This window comes from Nannospalax galili, unplaced genomic scaffold, assembly GCF_000622305.1.
Source record: "Nannospalax galili isolate Female #2095 unplaced genomic scaffold, S.galili_v1.0 scaffold678, whole genome shotgun sequence".
NCBI classification, from domain to species: Eukaryota; Metazoa; Chordata; class Mammalia; order Rodentia; family Spalacidae; genus Nannospalax; species Nannospalax galili.
The window spans coordinates 832496-851508 of NW_008341807.1; the positions used below are offsets into that span (position 1 = coordinate 832496).

A 19013-nucleotide genomic window follows, 5' to 3' on the forward strand; every position below is an offset into this window, starting at 1 on the left:
AATTGCTCTCTGTATATCTGACTTCCAGATGTTGCACTTAAGTTCTAAACAATCACACATTTGGGAGAGAAAAAAGTCTGCCCTTTCTTCAAGCGTCAGTAAATATTTTGGACAGATGCAAAGAACTAAACCATAAGCTCTTACTTGTCTTTCTATCACTTCCCCAGTCTACATTTGGGAGAACATTTACTTCAAGCCTGCAACTCTGCAACTCTGGTTATCATCATGTAATATGAAGAAAGACAGTTCTTTTTAATGTGGATATCCTTTTGAACTAGAAACGACAAAACAGAAAACAAATGCTTCTTACTTTGCTGTGCACTTCCCCCAAGCCCCACCTTATACCTCAGGTGTTCTCTCTCAGGAAGACTAAATTCTTCCGAACGCAGTGAGATGTTCTTGGTTCAGTTACTCAAGACGATGAAGATGCAAAGCACTGGAACAAGCAAAAGGCCAGCATCCTAGCAGGGACAGCAGCCTAGTAGGTACAGTCCTGCAGATGACCACCCCAGTCCAGAAACAGACCAGGAGGAGGATGTACTAAACTGCAAATGGCAGGCGTGATTTCACTGTAGCCTTAAGGAAATGCTAAAAAAGGTTCTTGGAAGAAAAGATCCTAAGCAGAGTTCCTTATTTTGTTATAAGAAGCAAACAAACAAGGAGAACACTTGAGAACTGCTGTGGGTCTGGACCAGCTAGTCCCCAGGCCTCTAGAAAAAAGATCATGTCTGCAATTTTCAGCATGAGGTCAAATTCGGGACTGAGACAGGAAGATGCCTAAGATAAAGAGTGAGAACCTTATCATACACACACACACACACACATACACACACACACACACACAGAGAGAGAGAGAGAGAGAGAGAGAGACAGAGACAGAGACAGAGACAGAGAGACAGAGAGAGAGAAACAGAGAGAGAGAGAAACAGAGAGAGAGAGAGAACTAAAAAGTCAAAAGTCTATGGAAAGGAGAAATCCTGAGTCAGATTTAATCCACAGAGGAAAATGGTGTCAAATACTCTTCACTAGGCTTTGCTTCGATTTCTACTACTTCTTATCCCCCTATTTTACCAGCCTATTTATTTATTTTATCTTTGAGGTAAACAATCAGACTGTCTAACTTGAAGAATTTTTCAGAGTGTTCCCTAATCAACCTTATTGTTACAAAAAATGTTTTACTGAATAAAATATTGAGTACAAAATCTCCTTTCAACAATTTAGGCATAATGTAACACTTGTTTATATTAGAGCTAGATCGTGTATCTTGTTCTCACGCAGCTCTACTTATTTCCAATCACTCTGAGAATTCAATAAAGAGTTGAACCTGATGGAGCTGTGACTGCAGCGTGTGGAGGTGGCCCAGCCTTCTGTAGTACAGAATGCTGTGTTCACATCACACTGAAAACTGAGACTGTGGTAAGACTTATTTCTGGGACAGGAAGGACTCGTGGTTATTGCTGTTGACAACCAGTTAGAATGCAAAGAGGAAGGTACTGCCCCAGGTCTAAGCTGACAGAAAGCAGAAGTTCGACTATGATTAATATAGTAGAAGGGTTAGGCCACAACATATTTGTCTAATACCTAAAGTTAAGAGTTCCGGAACTCTCAAGCATTCATTAATGGTGGGAATCCACTGATTCTCCTGTTACTGAATCCTGTCATATCTAACAGTTTGGCTAATTTTGTTTTAATCCACTCAAACTCTTCCTTTGGACTCTGCTCCTTTTTCATGGAGACTCAGTGACTTCTTTTGTCTTCATGGGGCTTATAGGTGTAGAATACTTCTGAATAAGCCAGAGACTATGTGTTTTAAGTTGAACATTTGGGGGCTCTTGCCAGAGGCCACAGATAGCTAATGTGCTCTTTACAGAGAACTATAGAAACATATACTCCAAATATCAGCAAAACCTTCAGCAAGATCTTTGTCTAAAACTACCTGATTGGCTTACAAAACTAAGATTAGCCTGCTTTCCTTTGCTCCCCGCCTTTCTTGAAATCCAGTATAGTGCCTTTTATAGTGAAGAAATTTATTTTCAAATCCAAGTAATATTTATAGAGGACTACCCTCTGCCAGAAACCTTTGCCAAGTACTTGACATACAATATCACAATAGCTCGAGTTGAAATCATGTTCAATTTGGAGATGAAGCAACTGAGAGTCACAGAGGTAATATGCCTTTTCCATCCCTAAGAAAAGGTGAGTAAAATATGGATGCAGTAAGACTTAAAAGATAATTGTCATCCTTTCCTGTTCCATGAACTAGGCGTATCTGGAGAAGCCCTGGGGTAATGCTTCCAAAGACACTGTGACCACTTGCAGGTCGTGGGCACAGGCATACATCTGTGGGCACCTTGCCTGCAACTGCAACAAGATCTTCAGTGCCAATTCTGCTTTGGCTTTTGGCAAAGGGCTCCTCTAGGACAGGTGCCAAATGGAATGGGACCACAAGTCAGAGAACATGAAGCCAGGGGACACTGCCGGGATGAGTTTTCGAGCCAAGATGAATCTAATGATGTTGGGGGAAATGATGACAGCGCATACTTTTTGCTTTTAGCACTGTACTGACCTACTTCCCTACTCTATATTCTAATAAAAAGAAACTAGATCAATAGAGGATATAAAAAATCTTTTGAGGGTCCTCTGAAAAAGCAGAATATTATTAAAAATCAGTGATTCAATACATATTATTATTAATTTCTGGGCAAGTTTTTATAAGGTCTGGTAATTGGCCAGTTTCTTTTTAAAGAAACAGAAACATGAAGAGCATCTTAACTTTCTCTCTTGTCCTTGGATGGCTTTCTGTGGTACGCTTCCTTTATAGATACAAAATGAGAACAGCAGACACACAAAATGGTTATGAGAAATTCAGTGTGAATAAACACTTCTATTAACATTATGAAAGAAAGATGCTACCTTCAGTATATATTAAACATACACACATACACATACTCATTCAAACACACAAAAAACTACACAAAAAATTGTTTTGGAAAATTTTTTTCTAAAGTTTTTTTTTTGTCTAAAATCTTCCTGGTGTTTATCAATAGCTATATTATTATTAACTTTGTTTGCTTTGTGCTCTTACTGTTCATACTCCTTGGAATAATCTATATCAATCTGCTATCCAGCTCTATGCTGTCACGGAAGTCCCTATATGCACAATTCAGTACAGTAGGCACTAGCTGCATATAGACACTGAGTACTCAAATGCGGTTAATACAACGGACTTTTATTATTTTTTTAAAATAGTTCTAGAAAGAAATACACTCATTCCCCCCCTCCCTTTTTTTGTCTTTTTGAGACAGGGTCTCCTTGTAGCCCCAGCTGTCCTGGAACTCACTATGTACACCAAGCTGGCCTCAAACTCACAAAGATGTGCCTGCCTCTGCTTCCCAAGTGCTGGGATTAAAGGTGTGTGCCACCTGTTTAGAGTTGAGAATAACCTAACAATATTATTCTGTGGCAAGCTGCTTTGAAAATCTTATCAGTGCTGACCTACAGGTCAGTGGATAATGAGCCAGTGGGCCTCGTATTGGCTCAGCATTAATTTAACTATGTGCACTCAAAGAAAATCATACTCACGCTAGACCTCAGCTTCTTTACTTGTTAAAGACACACAATAGCTTCTGTTTGGCTACTGATTTCAACAAAATGACTATAAGAAAAGCTAAGTGCTTGTACATACTTATTAATGTTAAAAAAAGATACTATCATCAGTATGTATGGTTATGGTTTGGACACAGGGGGTGACTTACAGAAAAGATAATGTAGATAATATGACCAGCTGCCTGAAACCTTGGTACGATTCTCCTTCTGTGTTTAATTTCATCCCCCAGGTTCACAGGCAACCACACTCAGGCCAGAGAGTTGACAAGGTGTCATGTACGCTGTGGGAAGCAACCCAGGCTTCGATGGAGCTGTGAGTGGCCAGCTGCCAAGGAGCTGCCCCAGTCCATGCCAGCATTCTTCCTAACAATCTCAGCTACAGTCCCATCATTTCAGATCATTGGCAAAGCCACTCTTTCAACGGGTTTGGAATCATTCTATAATATCACTTGTACTTAAGTGATAGCACACAAAGAAACAGGCTTTGTTTGGTTATCACAGGAAACCATCCAAGACTGAGCTGCATAAGGCAAAGGCAGAAGGAAGGTCCTGGCAGTGGGCCTGGTGCCTCTGGCGGGTATGAAATCACCAGTATCAACAATGTTCTACATTGTCCATCTTCATGGTGTTGGTCATTTAAGAGACCGTTATCTTCTCTACTGACTGGCATCATGGTAACCAGGGCACAGGCAGTACTGCTGCATGGAGATTAAGAAACCATGACCTATTCAGCTCCCTGAAGCTTAACTGTTCCTGTAAACTTACCACAGACTTTCAGTTTAGAAAGAGGAATCAGTTGCCCTTCAACTTCAATCTCTGGAAACTGCAACTCCTTTTAAAATGAGCCTTTAATAGTTGCCACAATGGAAACCTCCATTCTTAGCCAGCTGCCTTTCAATAAGGCAATAAGGTATTGTTTAGGCTACCCAGTTGTTTCCTAACTGTAGTAAGGTCATGGATAGCTGAATACTTTTAGTAAACTGTAAATTCCTTGAGTATCAGTTATATTACCAATAAGATGCAGGTATAAGAGCGCTTTGTATTTACTTTGAAGATACTGTTAGCATTTATTATGTATAGCAAAACTTTTTGAGTTACAGCCATGCCAGTTGTGGAAGTAGGCCCCAAATCTCTGAGGTGAAATGGCCATATTAACCAAAGATTAACTGGGGCAAATATCGCACAGCATATGTCAAAGAGGCAAAATCCTCTTCCAATTACAAACTCAAATTATAAGCACATTTACTGGAGCTCCTTTGAAGAAAGTTCAGGGTTCCTCTAAGTACACATACATTTAATATTGCTTGTCCCTGCGTTTTGACAAAAATAGAAAAAAGTAATTTCATAAGAATATAGAGGACATCATTTTCTTTCACAGGCAACCTGGAAACAGCATATTTGTGATGGATGTTTTACTAAATTACTAGTTAATATTCGATTGTATTTGGTCAGAGGTCAGAAAGCTATACATTTATCAGGGTAAAAAGTAACCATGATTCATGGGGAACTCTTCAGAAAAGGTCATGGAATACCAGCATTTGAGCTCACTAAGTAATAGGGAAACCAGATTACCTTATCTCAGTTTGACTGCTAGTAAAATGCAGAAAGCTGGAAACCCCCCACAAGGAAGTAAATTTGGAGGCATGCAGGGGGACCTGATGGCTGAACATACAATAACCCTTGCTGGGAAGGTGGCAAGGCACTGGCTACAGATAGGTCCCATCTGGGATTCTCATTTCCTTCCTTGATTTATCAGAAATAGTTCAATGAACTTCAGGGCCTGAGCAGAGGCATTTGCACAAGAATTTTTAGAAAGGGTAATAGAGAAATAATTATCCAAAGAAGAGTTCTACAGGCACTCACATTTCCCAAGTGTGCAGGGCTCACACTAGTGAATTCTTTCTTGGATGGCTGAGATTATTACCACTGTCCCTACTTTACAGGGGAGGGAGCTCCTCAGACCACGGACTGACAGTGCCTTCCCAGTCTGTTACTGCCTCATAGCTGACGTCTGCTGAGGGCAAACTACTGGAAATGGCTCTCGAGGATGACTGAAAGGAGATTAGTTTGGCCATCCATGAACTGAAAAGCAGATCATTATACAATGAAGACAACTATGGAGAAACTCAACACAGGCCCACATTTCCTCAAATGAACACTGAGGCTTAGAAACCCCACCTCCATTCATAAAAATAAAAATACAGGATATATATAAGAGGGGTAAACAACAGACACAATGTCTGGTTTCATGCAAACCAGGCTTTCACAGCTGTGATTCTCAAAGCAAACAAGTCCTGCATTAGCCACTAGTGAAAACAGTTTGCCTGGATTTATTTAAGTATGAGACAGCAGCCACGAAAGAGTCATATCACCCTCCATCACTGCAGACATGCTGGCTGTCAAATCAGATGATGCCTCCATGGAAAATTCTCAAATGCTCTAGAAGTTATTTCCACACAAAGTCCTTTTCGTTTAAAAATTTTTGATTTATTCTTAAATTTATGTGTGTGTGGTGTATGCACATGTATGAATATGTGTGTGCACTTGTATATGTGTGTGGGGGTACACATACATGTATGCATGTGTGTGGAGGCCAAAGGTCTACTGTGGATATCTTCCTCAATATCTCTCCACCTTATTTTTAAAATTTCAAATTGTATTTATTATGTATGTATGTATGTATGTACGTATGTATGTATGTATGTATGTATGTATGTATTGTATGTGCAGGGTTTATGTGTCTGTATCTGTAGGCATGTGTGCCACAGCACACATGGGAAGGTGCACAGTCAGAAGCCATACTGGGGGGGTCAGTGCTCTCCTTCTACCATGTGGGTCTCAGAGACTAAACTCAGGTCATCAGGCTTAGCAGCAAGCGGCACCTGCTGAGCCATCTCACTGGTCCTCTACCTTAGTGTTTGAGACAAAGCCTCTCAGTAAACCTGAGAGCCTCAGAGATATGCCTGTCTCTGTCTCCCTAGCACTGGTATTACAAATGTGTGCTTCTGTGCCCAGCTTTTTAGGGGTATGTACTGGGGATCTGAACTCACGTCCTCATGTTTACATGGTAAGCATTTTACCAGGTGAATCATCTCCTCATTTTAGAGTTATTGAAGACTTGCTTTATATCAGGTCCATGGTAAGTTTAAAAGAGAAATCTGAAAAAATATATAGTATAATTTACGCCATTAATGAGCAGAGATATAAACAACATAAGAGCAAAATATAAAGTGATATAGTCTGTAACAAAGCAAAGTAAATGGGCCTTCATAAGTCAGTATCAAGTGACTAATGCAGTCAAAGTGACCGACATTGCCAAAAACCACACTTCACACCTGAGGTCAATGTGGAATGGAATTTAGAAAAAAATAAATCAAAGCAAAAGGATGGTAAACTGTCATTTTACTTAGTTGACCATGTGCTTGGAATGAGGGGGAGGAGGAGGGGAGGAGGGAAGGAGGAGGAGGAAGAAGGGAGTAGAGAGGGAGGAGGAGGAGGAGAGGAGGAGGACGACGACGAGGATGAGGAAGGAGGTGGAGGAGAAGGGGAGGAGGGAGGAAGGGAGGAGGAGGAAGAGGGTGAGGAGGAGGAGGAGGGAGGACAAGGAGGAGGGGGAGGAGGAGGACAAGGACGAAGAGGGAGGTGGAGGAGGAGGGGAGGAGGGAGGGCAAGGAGGAGGAGGAGGGGGAGGAGGAGGCGGCAGATGGCTGCTGCTCTGATAAAGGGGCTGGAACTTTGGGGAAAGGAGTTCCAGAAGCACCTTCCTTTTCCCTAAGCATTATGTGAGATCCAAGGCTTGTGGGCTATTAGGAGAGGAAGTCTGGCACAGATCCCTAGGTGGGATGGTGGTTATATGTGCTACTGGACTTGTAGAGGGTGATAGGCACGTCCCTCAACCCATGACTATGATGTGTATCCTGTGATCTATGATACAAAGTTTCTCCTATCTCCACTCTTTTCACACTTGGTCAACTCCTGGATAGAGGCTCTCCATTCTCAAAGATTTCTTTCACCATGATACTATGAAAATGACTTCCCCAATCCTGACCATTCAACTTTAGTTTGAAAGGACACTCTTGCACCACCAAATTCCGCACATCTAAAAATAACCTTTTCCTGTTTTGTCTCTAATGAGGTAGGGGTGTGTATGGAGTGGTGTGTGTGTGTGTGTGTGTGTGTGTGTGTGTGTGTGTGTACTGGTGGAAATGCCTGTGTGACCTTGGCTGAAGGACGATGCTGTGTGTCATGCTGTATCACTCCCTGCCTTATTCCCCGAGGGAAAGTCTCTCAATGAACCTGGAGCGAGGCTGGTGGTCAGCAAACACCAGCGGTCATCCTGTCTCCATCATTCACAGCACTGAAGTTACAGATGCTTACAGCTGCACAGTTTTTTTTTAATGTAGGTGCCTAAAATCCAAGTTCAGGTCCTCATGCATGCACAGCAAGTGTTCTTACTCACTGAGCTATTGCCCCACACCCTCCAAAGAAGTTTTACTACCATTATTACTGGCTTAAATTTTCCTGGCATATTCAACAATCTGAGAAAACAGTGTCTCACACTCAACACAAACATAGTGCAAACTGACTGCTTGCTCTGACATCTTCCCTTCTCTGATCACTGAACCTACAGTAACAATAATTAATTGAACCATTACTTGGGTACAGGGTGAAACTGTAAAATTCTTGATGACAGCGATCCCTTATTCAATCATAAACTCAGGAATTATTTACAGAGTTAGTCTCATAATCTTGACACTACTCAAGGTGTTGAGGGTAAATCAATCACTAAACCAGAATAAAATATTTTTATAAAGGCTACATTCTAGAGGGAGACACAAAATAATCAAAATAAAAATATCATAGCAGAAATGTCCCTTTAATAGGGAAAGTAAGTCATCAAGAAGAGGGAGACTGTTAAGTGTGGGTTTGGAAATGAATAAGGCAGTAAGAGAAGGCCTTATCTAGAAGGATGGTGATGTGTTCTAAACAGCAGTCCCAGTATATTTTCAATACACATTTCTTTGAATGAATATATGTAATGGGGCAAGAAGTCTTAAGGGTTGTAAAGATTAAATTGCATGTTATGTGATTGGGCACCACCACTGTAAAGAACTATCTTATCACAACTAGTACTGTTCTGTTAAATCCTAAGAGCCAATGTACCAATTCCAAGGAGTTCATGAACCTATTTTTTTCTAAATGCCTGCTGGGCTCATCTGTCCTCTATAGGTATGTTCTAATTCTGGCTATTATTTTGTATCTAAATCATTGCAAAACTATTCAGTGGGCTTCCTACTTTGGACTATAGGACTAAGACTTTGCTGACCTTTGTGCTTATTTGGCATTCAGAACTCTATCATCTTTCTGCTAAATATTGATTATCTCTCCATTAATTATTCATTTCATCACGTATCAATGGCAAAATTTAATCTCAGACTGGTCTCTCTTCAACCTGCTTTTGGCCTACCTTTCTTGGTCATAAATGATGTGCGATCAAGGAATACAAATGAAATGGAATTGCAGCCTGAGGAAGGCAGCCAGCAGTGTGAGGGCTGAGAAAAACATATTGGAAACTTATAATTCACTTTTTCTTTCCATTGGCCTGGAAAAATAAAAAACTGACAGTAGATGGGAACTAATTACATCATATCAATGACAATACTTTAGATTAGAACACAGATCATTCTTGAAAAACGAGATGAACTTCTACAGACTAATAATTTATTAGGTTCAGGGTTTCTTTTTTTGTTAAAATGCCTTCAAATTTGTATGCTGATAAAATGCCAACCGCTGAACTAAGAAAAAATGACGTCACAGCAGTTAAAGGATCTGCATCAGTGTTCCCTTCCTGCTGCTCACACCTTCCTGCTCTTTGCAGACTACTACAGACTGCTTTATGATGTTTTTGTTTGTTTGCTTTTACATCCCAGAAAATACACATTTGCATTTTTGACCCACTGGAGATGAACTGTAGCCACCAAGAGAAAGGGTTGCAATAGTGGATGCAGAGTAATATGACAGGCAACAGACCCGAGAGTGAGAGCCCAGCAGATCAAGGCCCACTCCTGGCAGGAGCTCGCTGTGTTGTCAGCAGTTCTCACTGAAAGCAATATAGTAAAACAATTACTTGGTGTAGTGATAATTTCCTCTGTTTAAAAGTACATTATGGTCAACAAATTCTGCTTAAGGGATCTGAAAACTATATAATTTATTCTAAGAAGACTTCCTTCAAACCGAGACAACATGAGACAACCAACAGGACTGGTACCTTAAAAGAGAAGGTTTCAAATGTACTACAGACCTAGCTAATCAGATTGACTTCTTCCTTAGGAATGAGCTAGGATGCCGCATTGTCATTCTGTAGGACACTGGATCAGAGGCCAGGGTCTGCGCACCCTCTAATTTGTTGTCATTAGATATTAGATACAGCAACTGGCTTTGCTCCTTAGACTCTTCAGCTTTGTCTGCTTTTAAAAAACTATTCTGCTCTATTTTTACCCACCTGTTACTGTTTTTGTTTTGTTTTCCCCAGGAGAAATGAGGGAGAGGGCAGACAGACATGGGATGCATTACTCCCTTTTGTGAGGTCAATACTGTATCACTGATCCCAAAGTAAACTTTAATTGTTTCTCTTTAAGATAACATAAAAGTGATATTTGAGGTTTAAAATTTAGAAATAAAGGCCTCCAACAGATGACTATGATACTCATTAGTGAGACTAGGCATGCATTTTCTATTATTTTGCTATTCAGACAAAGGAAAGGCAACCAGATGTTCTACAGCGATTGCACCGAATTCCTAGAGAGCAGCCGAAAACACTTGCCTGCTTAAAGAAATTTACAAAAGAACACTGCCAAGTTTAGTTACTCAAAAGGACTCCTAGAGCTCGTGCGCGCCAGTTTACTGTCTCCTACTATGGTTTTCGCTGTTTCTCATGCTACAAGACCACACGTCAAAGTCCATATGATATTCTGCTTGGCTGGTTTTTAAATCCCTAAATGCAGTATGAGATGAAATCAACAGCAAATAGAACGTTTTGATTTGGAAATTTGTAGACCTTCTTCCTAGGTCAGAAACTTCTTTTAATAATGTAAACTACTAATTAAAATAGGGTTTAGTATTTAATTTGCTTATTTAAAAATATACACCATCAGATCTAACGCCTTAAAGAAAAAGAATGAAAATAGGATTATGTACTAAGTTACAATGGCTCTTATTCTAAGAGACTGAATATCATTATATCAAAATTCCCCATAGCTAATTTTTTGGAGACATTTCTTCATTTTTGACACTACATCTGGCACAATGAATATAGATGATCATGTGTTTATATATCTGTCTAAGTGCCTTTCCCAAACACAGCCAGATGGAGTCTTTCAGAATGAAATTAATTTCTGATTAATTCATTCTGGACCTATTCCAGTTTCATGACTCTTTGCTTTGAGGCACCAACCAAATCAATGTGAATTCATGATCCTTGAAAGAGCTCAGGTTCCTCAACATCAAGGGAAAAAAACTCTACAACTATTGTTGTTCTCCTTTCCCTAAAAGATGCTTCATGCACCATCAGAAGCTGCCAATTCAGGACTGATCAACATTTCATAGAGTCAAAATCATATATAATTTCCCTTTGGAACCAAATAAGATCATGGTTAATTTTATATTCAATATTCATAATGACTTGAGATGATTCCAGCAAAAATTAGTATCCTCTTTTGCTAACATCATAAAACAAAGACATCATAATAAACTTGCCACATAGGTAGAGTCAGGTACCACTGTGACAGGAGAGAGTTAATTTCAAGTACCCAAAGTGCATATTCTCTATGTCTAGCTGTAGCTAACGAAGAAACTATAAACAAATGTAACTAGGCTTTGCTTGCTGTCAATCTTGGTGGATGCCTTTATTATCATACTTGTTTCAATTGCAATTTGGGTTTCTATGGAGACACAACAGTCAGCTCTAGAAAATTATAAGATAAATGTCAGGCAGTGATAACAGTGTTAATGGAGCTTCGGTGACAAGCAGTTCTGTGCTTCAAATAATAAGCCTTCTTCCTATTCGCATATGTATAACCTGTCAAAAACCTGGAAAGGAATATTAAAAATTAAATATCTATCTATCTATATTTAAGCGAGGGGAGAGACCCTGCAAGAAATAGCTTAAATTTGGTGAGTAAATCTGAACAAGGAAAAAAAAGCTTATTCCTTGGGAAAATAAAGCTCTAAAATAAGGCTCTAAAGGACGGCATCCAGAAATGCCTCTTCTCACCCACTCAGAGGCCGAATCTTTCTTATATATGGTACAGGCAAGCTGTTTTAGTAGACCTTTAGAAGTTGGATACATTCTGAAGGTGCTGTTTGAGATGACAGCACCAATCAAGGGGTCTACTAAATAAAACTGAAGGAAAAATAAATTTCATTTTTTGGGGACAGGGATAGAGGTTACTTAGGAATGAGGCATTCTTTTATGTTCTGCTCAAAAATATCATTGCAGGATCCTTAGTTAAAAGGTTAAAGAGGGGCTAGAGAGATGGCTCAGCAGTTAAGAGCACTGAATGCTCCTGCAGAAGATCCACGTTCAAATGCTAGCACTCACATGGGGCCTAACAACCATTTGTAACTCTAGTTTCAGGGGAATCCGATGCCCTCTTCTGGCCTCCACAGGCACTGTAGGAGACAGGTGAACTTACATACTTGTAGTCAGTACATTCATACACATATCATATAAATAAATTAATGAATTTAAAAAAGGTTAAAGATGTGGCAAAGTTAACAGTGGTAAATTAAAGTTAGTCATTTTGCAAAACCAGTAAGAAAAAAGAAAACAAACTTCTTCATGTGAACTTGTACAGTTAATACTGTCTAGCCTTGCCACTGACACCACTATTATTTAATTAATATTACTATTAATATGGAAAACCCATTTATTTTTCCATTTATTTAAAACTCTTCACTAAGAACTACTACATGCTAGACACTGGGTTAAGATCCCAATGTGAACACAATGTCACTATCAATAAATTTCTTACTGTTTACTAGCTTATAAAATCTAAAGTTCAAGGTCTTGAAGAAGGTATTCTTTTCTTTCTGTCGAAGTCTGGTCTATTTTGAACTGATTACCTAAGGTCTCTACTGTAGGACCAGCAGGCTGCTCAAGTACTCCTTCTCCCCATTCACTGTCGCTCTGGACTCCTTTCATTCAACTACATTCTTGAGGAAGGAAGCTAATGGGATTCAAATGGAAGGTCTAGGCTATAACTGGGCCAGGGTTCCAGGGTAGGAACTTTCAGCATTGCTTGTAAAGACCGCAAATTCTTGTTCCCCACAAAAGCACTTCTTTTCTTTAGAATGCTCATCTGTAGCTTTATATGACTCTTGTCAATCGTTTTATTAGGGTTCCCTCTTATTCAGAGGAATGGTACCTGATCACTGTGAGACTCAGAAGAAGTAAGACAAGAATGAATGACTTAAACTGGATGTTCTGGGTTCCAGGAGAAGACGCAGATTACTTTTCCTAGGAGCACTTATCTCCATTTTCTTCTTTTTGGTTTATTTCGCCACGAGATTTGAAGACTCTGGGATATTTTTAAAGGTTTGGCCCGCAAGAAGCTGTATCAGTTCCTCCTTCTAGTACAATGATCTTGTGTGAGTCTTGTGGCAAAGCTAGCCATCCAGAGCCATAGGCTCTGTGCTGTGGCTCACAGGCATGTGTGGGGTCCACTGGGAAAATATTACTGGTATATTTTCAAGAGTCATGAAGTGATAAGAGGACTCCAGAGCTCAAAAATCCTATCCAATTCACTCAACTGCAAGAGAGTTAGCTTTGTCTTAAAGCAAAATCAAACAATATAAACCAAGCCAAATACTATCATCATCAATAACAAAAGCCTACACCACTTTGTCTCACACTTCCTGGACCCTTTTTCTGTTATCCTACTCATGAAAAAGACTCAGAAGGAAAAGTAATTAAAATGTACACAAAACATTGGTCATCAGTCAAATTATTGCTTTACAGGTTCAAAGTAGCAATCTGAATCTAGGCATTTTCAAAGGAAAACTCATGAAGTTTAAATTTAATAACAACTTGGATGATGGGATTTAGAGCTAAAACTTCTGTTTGTAAATTATAGCGGACTACTATGTTACCACAAATTGTGTGAGGAAACATCTGTAGTCATGGAATAAAAAAAGACTACAAACAGCATGCTTTTCTCACAACCCTAGTCAGCTAGCCAGCTTTATCCTTTCAAGAACTGTGGTTTACAAATATTCTGTACTTCTCCCTGTGTAATTTTCATAATAATGCAATGTTTGTGAAAAATACTTAGGACATCAAATACTGAAACTGAAAACTCAACTTCAATTTTTATTCTTGATCTTTTAAAATTATTGAAATAATTATTTTTATTTTTAATAACAATATGTTAAAATGACAGCTCAAAACTGGGGCAACCAAAATTGCTATCACAATTTCCCTGAATTGACAGTATTTGCTAAATAGCCTCCTTGAAGAGAATGGAGTTACACATGTGGGAAATAAATAGGGTGTTATAATTTGAGTGTGGCACAGCTTTAAAGGGGAGTTCAAAAGTGAAAGCTGAAAACAGCTCCCTCTGCTTCTTGCGTTCATATTGCTGTTTGTTGTGGGAGCTTTTGACAATGAAGAGGAAGCTCCAAGTTTGCTGACTTGAAGGTAAGAGGTCAGTGCTGACCACTTCCAGAACAGCTATGTTCAAAGATGTTGTAAGTGTGTTTTAGATTTTAGGATTGTATATTTGCTTCATAAGCAATTTTATAAGGGTATCAGTTCAAATAAATTAAAGGGGGATTTCCATATCAATGGGGTCATTAAAATACTACTATGGACAGACAGTATATACCTCTAGGACTCGGAATGCTAGGTTGGGTTTAAGAAAATCATCTTTGCTAGGCTAGTGCATCACCAGGTTAATAACTATGCCCAAACAAAAAATATGGTACCTATTTTTCTGCCTGCAGTTCCAAATTTTCATTGAAAATTACAATTTCTTTCTCCTATGAAAATGACCGAGGGAAAACAGAAACTACTTGAAAGATTCCCATCTTGTAGTACTGAAAACAGCAGTGAGAGAGAAACACTGCCAACCTAAACACTCATCAAGGACAGTATGGTACAGACTGTTAAAGATAATAACCCAAATGGCTACAAAGCCCATCTTAATTCCTTCTGCAAGGTTGTAGGGGTATCAGTTTTGGAAACTGTATGTCCCCTAGGGAAATTTAGCTGTGTGAGTGTTTCTGTATCTGCAGTATTAGGAATAGATTTAACGGGTTTAAGAATAGAGAGGCATTGGGATTTTTAGAGATCAGCTGATGAGAGCACAGCGGAAGGGGGACAAAGTAAATTCAACTTGTTTTGAGGAAGACTGAAAGATGATGACTTCCTACTTATGTGCCTGTAGCTACACACACACACACACACACACACACACACACAGAGTGGCTTGTCTGGGGGCTTTCACACCTACGTTTCATTAGCAACCCCCAAAATGAAGCTCTCTGAGGACACCAGAGGGCAACCGTCCACCTTAACACACAACTCAGAATAAGGAGCCAAAGCAGGTAAGGGCAGAACCAGGAAGATTTAGAAATAACAGGAACACCAGATGTGTCCTAAGGTAGTGCTAAGAAAGTGCAGAGTCTCAGGGTCTTTCAGCACAATGCTTCTGGAAACCCTACTTTCCTCTGGCCATGATGCTTTACACTGATGCACAATGGGTTTATAGAAAGGACTTCAGTTTCAGGACATTTGGGTAAAATAAAACCTGAAGAGATGTAGAGTTAGCTGTGTGGGAAAATAAAATCACATCGCTAATGGAGATGGGGGAATCTACTTAGCACCTATATCAATAATTCAGGTGTATGTGCAGGGACTGGCCATAAGTTAGAAGAAGGTTTCTCTTTTAAATGGGTTAATGCATGATAAACGGGTTCTAGCTAGGAGGCTGTTTCCTTGTGAAACCATGCAATGAGGCTACTGAGGTAATTTTTAATTCATTAACTGGCTATTATTGACAGGCTGCTAGGCTTGGTGGGGCTTTGTTTGCTCTTACAACAATAATCAATAGCAAGTACAACTAAGTTGGCTGGCTTAAAGTAGATGCTCCTTTCTTTTTCTTTAATTAACACAAACACTGAAAACTCTGGTAGAGAAGAATAATGATGAACTTATGGAGCTACTTATGTATGAAACCATATATTATTCAAAGCTCTCTAAATGAGTCCTTAATTTAAATAAAGATGGCTATTTTAGGAAACCAAGCATCTCAAGAATGAGAAAGGACAGTGTTATTTTGACACAGGATATAAAAGCTAGAATGCTTTGCCAGCAGCCAGTGGAGTAGCAAACTGCCCTTGACTTGTATTAAAATTCATGTACGTCTCTAACACTGGATGGGTCTCAGCTTCAATTATTTACAGCTCCACATTTCTATTGGTTAAAGACAGGAGAAAGCAGCATATTGGGTAAAAGGCATGTCTAATATTTACACTTGGCCTAATATTTTAGACCAGTCAGCAAAAGCAATTCCTTGTGCTTTGTACTGTGTAAATGAAGGCAAAGACTCTCTGTGGTAAAATCTGATCGGTGAGCAGTGCAGCTGGGCTGAGGTGCCCTGTTGCTAAAAATCCTAATTTTAGTGTGGCTGGAACACCTATCTTTCAGTCTATTAGTTTTAATATAAGAGCCCAATGCATACATTTAAGAAAGAATACAGTCATTTCCTGATTAAAACAAGTTTTCATTACACAGGTGACACAGGCCTTGCTGTTTAGCTTACACAAATAGACTAGCACACATTTTTGGTAGCTCTGCTGGTACCAAGCTGCAGTTTTCTTTTAATGTAAAGTCTATTTTACTCCATATAGATTTACCATTTCACAGATATCTTCAGGCTAACCCTCACACTCTGATATGTGAGTATTTCCAGGATAGGGAAGTCTCTCTGCTGGTCCTATCTCACTGCTCCTGGTAGAGGAAAGATGCTTGGCCCTATGCATGAGCCCCAGCAAGGATCTGCTTGGCCTTTTTACAGGCTTACAGGCAGGTATCCCCAAAAGGATTTTTAAATGACACAGTAACACGAACTCTCTACTCCATAGGATGGAGATAATAGAACAATTTCCTCCTAGTAAGAGACAAACAGTTGTTATATATGTTCCTAACTTGCATTCTATATTCAAGGCAAGAGAAACCCACTTGCTTCACAAATATCACCATGTGCTTATGAAATATTGAACCCAATCATTTTAAGTGGCTCACCCCACTTAACAAAGGCATCCTGGTTTATATTCATAAAGTCACACTAAAAAAAGGCTTATGGGCACAAGCTTGGCACAGCGTTTTATTTTTTAATGACTAAAGAAGCTCTTGGGGCTCATCACAGGAAAACAGAAGAGGAGAGAAGCAGGACTGACTTTTAATTACTTCTACCTTTAAATCAACAATCTTAACATGAGGGTTCTTTAAAGATCTGGGAAGTACAATACAACTTCTCTAACTTGGCAGCACGGCTGCTGACGTTTCGTGGTAAGCTCAAGGCCAGAGCAATCAAAAGGCTGTGACTTGTGTATGCTGACACCACTGCTGTAGGTCTGTATGAGAAGGGTCCCAGGCACCTGTAGGACTGTTTCCATACAGTCATGCATCTCTCCCCTGGCTCTTACAGTCTTTCCTCCCTCTCTTCCGCAATGGTCTCTGAGCCCTGGGTGGGTGGATTTTAATACAGGAGTCCTCTCCAAGAACCCACACTCTGCAGACTCTTATTCTCAGTAGTTTGGCCATTTGTGACCTTTTGTATTCCTGGCCCTTTGTTGCATGAGGGAGCTTCATTGATGAGAGCTGAAAAGATCCATTAACGTTCTCTTCATCCTTTGTTCTATGTTTTGTGAGCCTTAGGTTTAGAGGTTACATCCTAGACCCATGCAAACTTAAGCAGACAAAAACCCAGCACAGAACTGTGGAAATGAACAGCAGGCCCCAATCTTAGTCAAAGAATTATTGGCAGCTGATCACCCCAGGGTGAGGAAGAGCTGATCTTCTTAAAGGGAGGGACTCTAGATAGGCTGACTAGATCCCAGTGGATGAACTTACACTGAGGGACATCTGGGGACACTAGCTTTACATAATCAGCCTTAACACAAATGACAGAATGTATGAAATCCAGTGGGGGGGGCATGGGGAGGTGCCAAAGGGGAAGGAGGAGGGGCTATAAAGATGATTTTCTGTATGAAATACACAAAATTCAATAAAAAAAAAGCTGGGGATGTAGCTCAATGGTTGAGAGCTTGTCTAGCACACACAAGGCTCTAGGCTCAATTCCCAGTACAACAATTAAATAACTAAAAATAAAAGAGAATTAAATTTTGACTGAATAAAAAGCTGTGACTCCTGACCCTATTATCGTTCACAGTAGCAAACACTCAGAATTTCTACGCAATAATTTCTCTTCAATTCACCTTCTCCTTCTCATTCTTCTGGTCATTACCCCAGGTATCTCTGTACCTACGCAGAAGGCCTGGCACATGGGGGGTGGCATCAGAGAGACATTACATAGATGAATAGGATATAGTAGTCTTTCTTAGTGCAAGTACTGATCTAACCTAATGGTTCCTACTGACTGTCATCATTTTGGATACCCACATTTACCAAATCAACACTATCCTCTTCTGAAAATGGGAAGCAGAGAACTGTCTTATTTTTTACCTAAGGGTATCAGGGAGTTTTGGTAAAAATAATGCTATATGGTTGAACACATTGAGGATGTGACTGCACATTTTAAATGGAAGATGAGCTATCTAACAACACAGGAGTTAAGTTGCCTCCTGCCTCAGAGGGAAAGAATCCTAAAAACATTTCTTAGGAGTATAAGAAAGATTCTATTCAGGAAAGTAGAAGTAACAATCCACAGAACACAGGACTATGCGGCCATCAGGGAACTATAGAATGTGGCTTAGTGATCCAATGAAATTCTTCTCCAATCCATTTCTTCCTGTGTAATTTTTAATTCAGCTGAGGGTGAACCAGACGATTCACAGATAACACAAAGGATAAGAGGAATGGAAAAATGAAGTTTCTTATTTACATTATAACAAAAATGTTTCTTCTTTTTCTATTATTAAATTTTTGATTGTTCAGACTTGAAACAAAGCTATTATTTTATCCATTTTGTCTTTTTAAAGTATTAACAGATATAGATATATACATATATATACACACACATATATATGTATATAAAATATCCTTGTATCCAAATGTGGTGGTACATAATTGCAATTCCAGCACCTGAGAGGTGGAGGCTAGAGGACCAAGAATTCAAGTTCAGCCTTGGCTGCCAAATGAGTTTTGAGGCCAGCCTGGTCTACAT

The 19013-nt window shown here is 39.6% G+C and overlaps 1 protein-coding gene across 1 annotated transcript in view; it reads right to left on the reverse strand.

Moving 5' to 3' along the window:
- Window positions 1–19013, reverse strand: part of Celf2 (CUGBP Elav-like family member 2) — a 927752-nt gene that overhangs the window by 173859 nt on the left and 734880 nt on the right. The window lies entirely within an intron of this gene.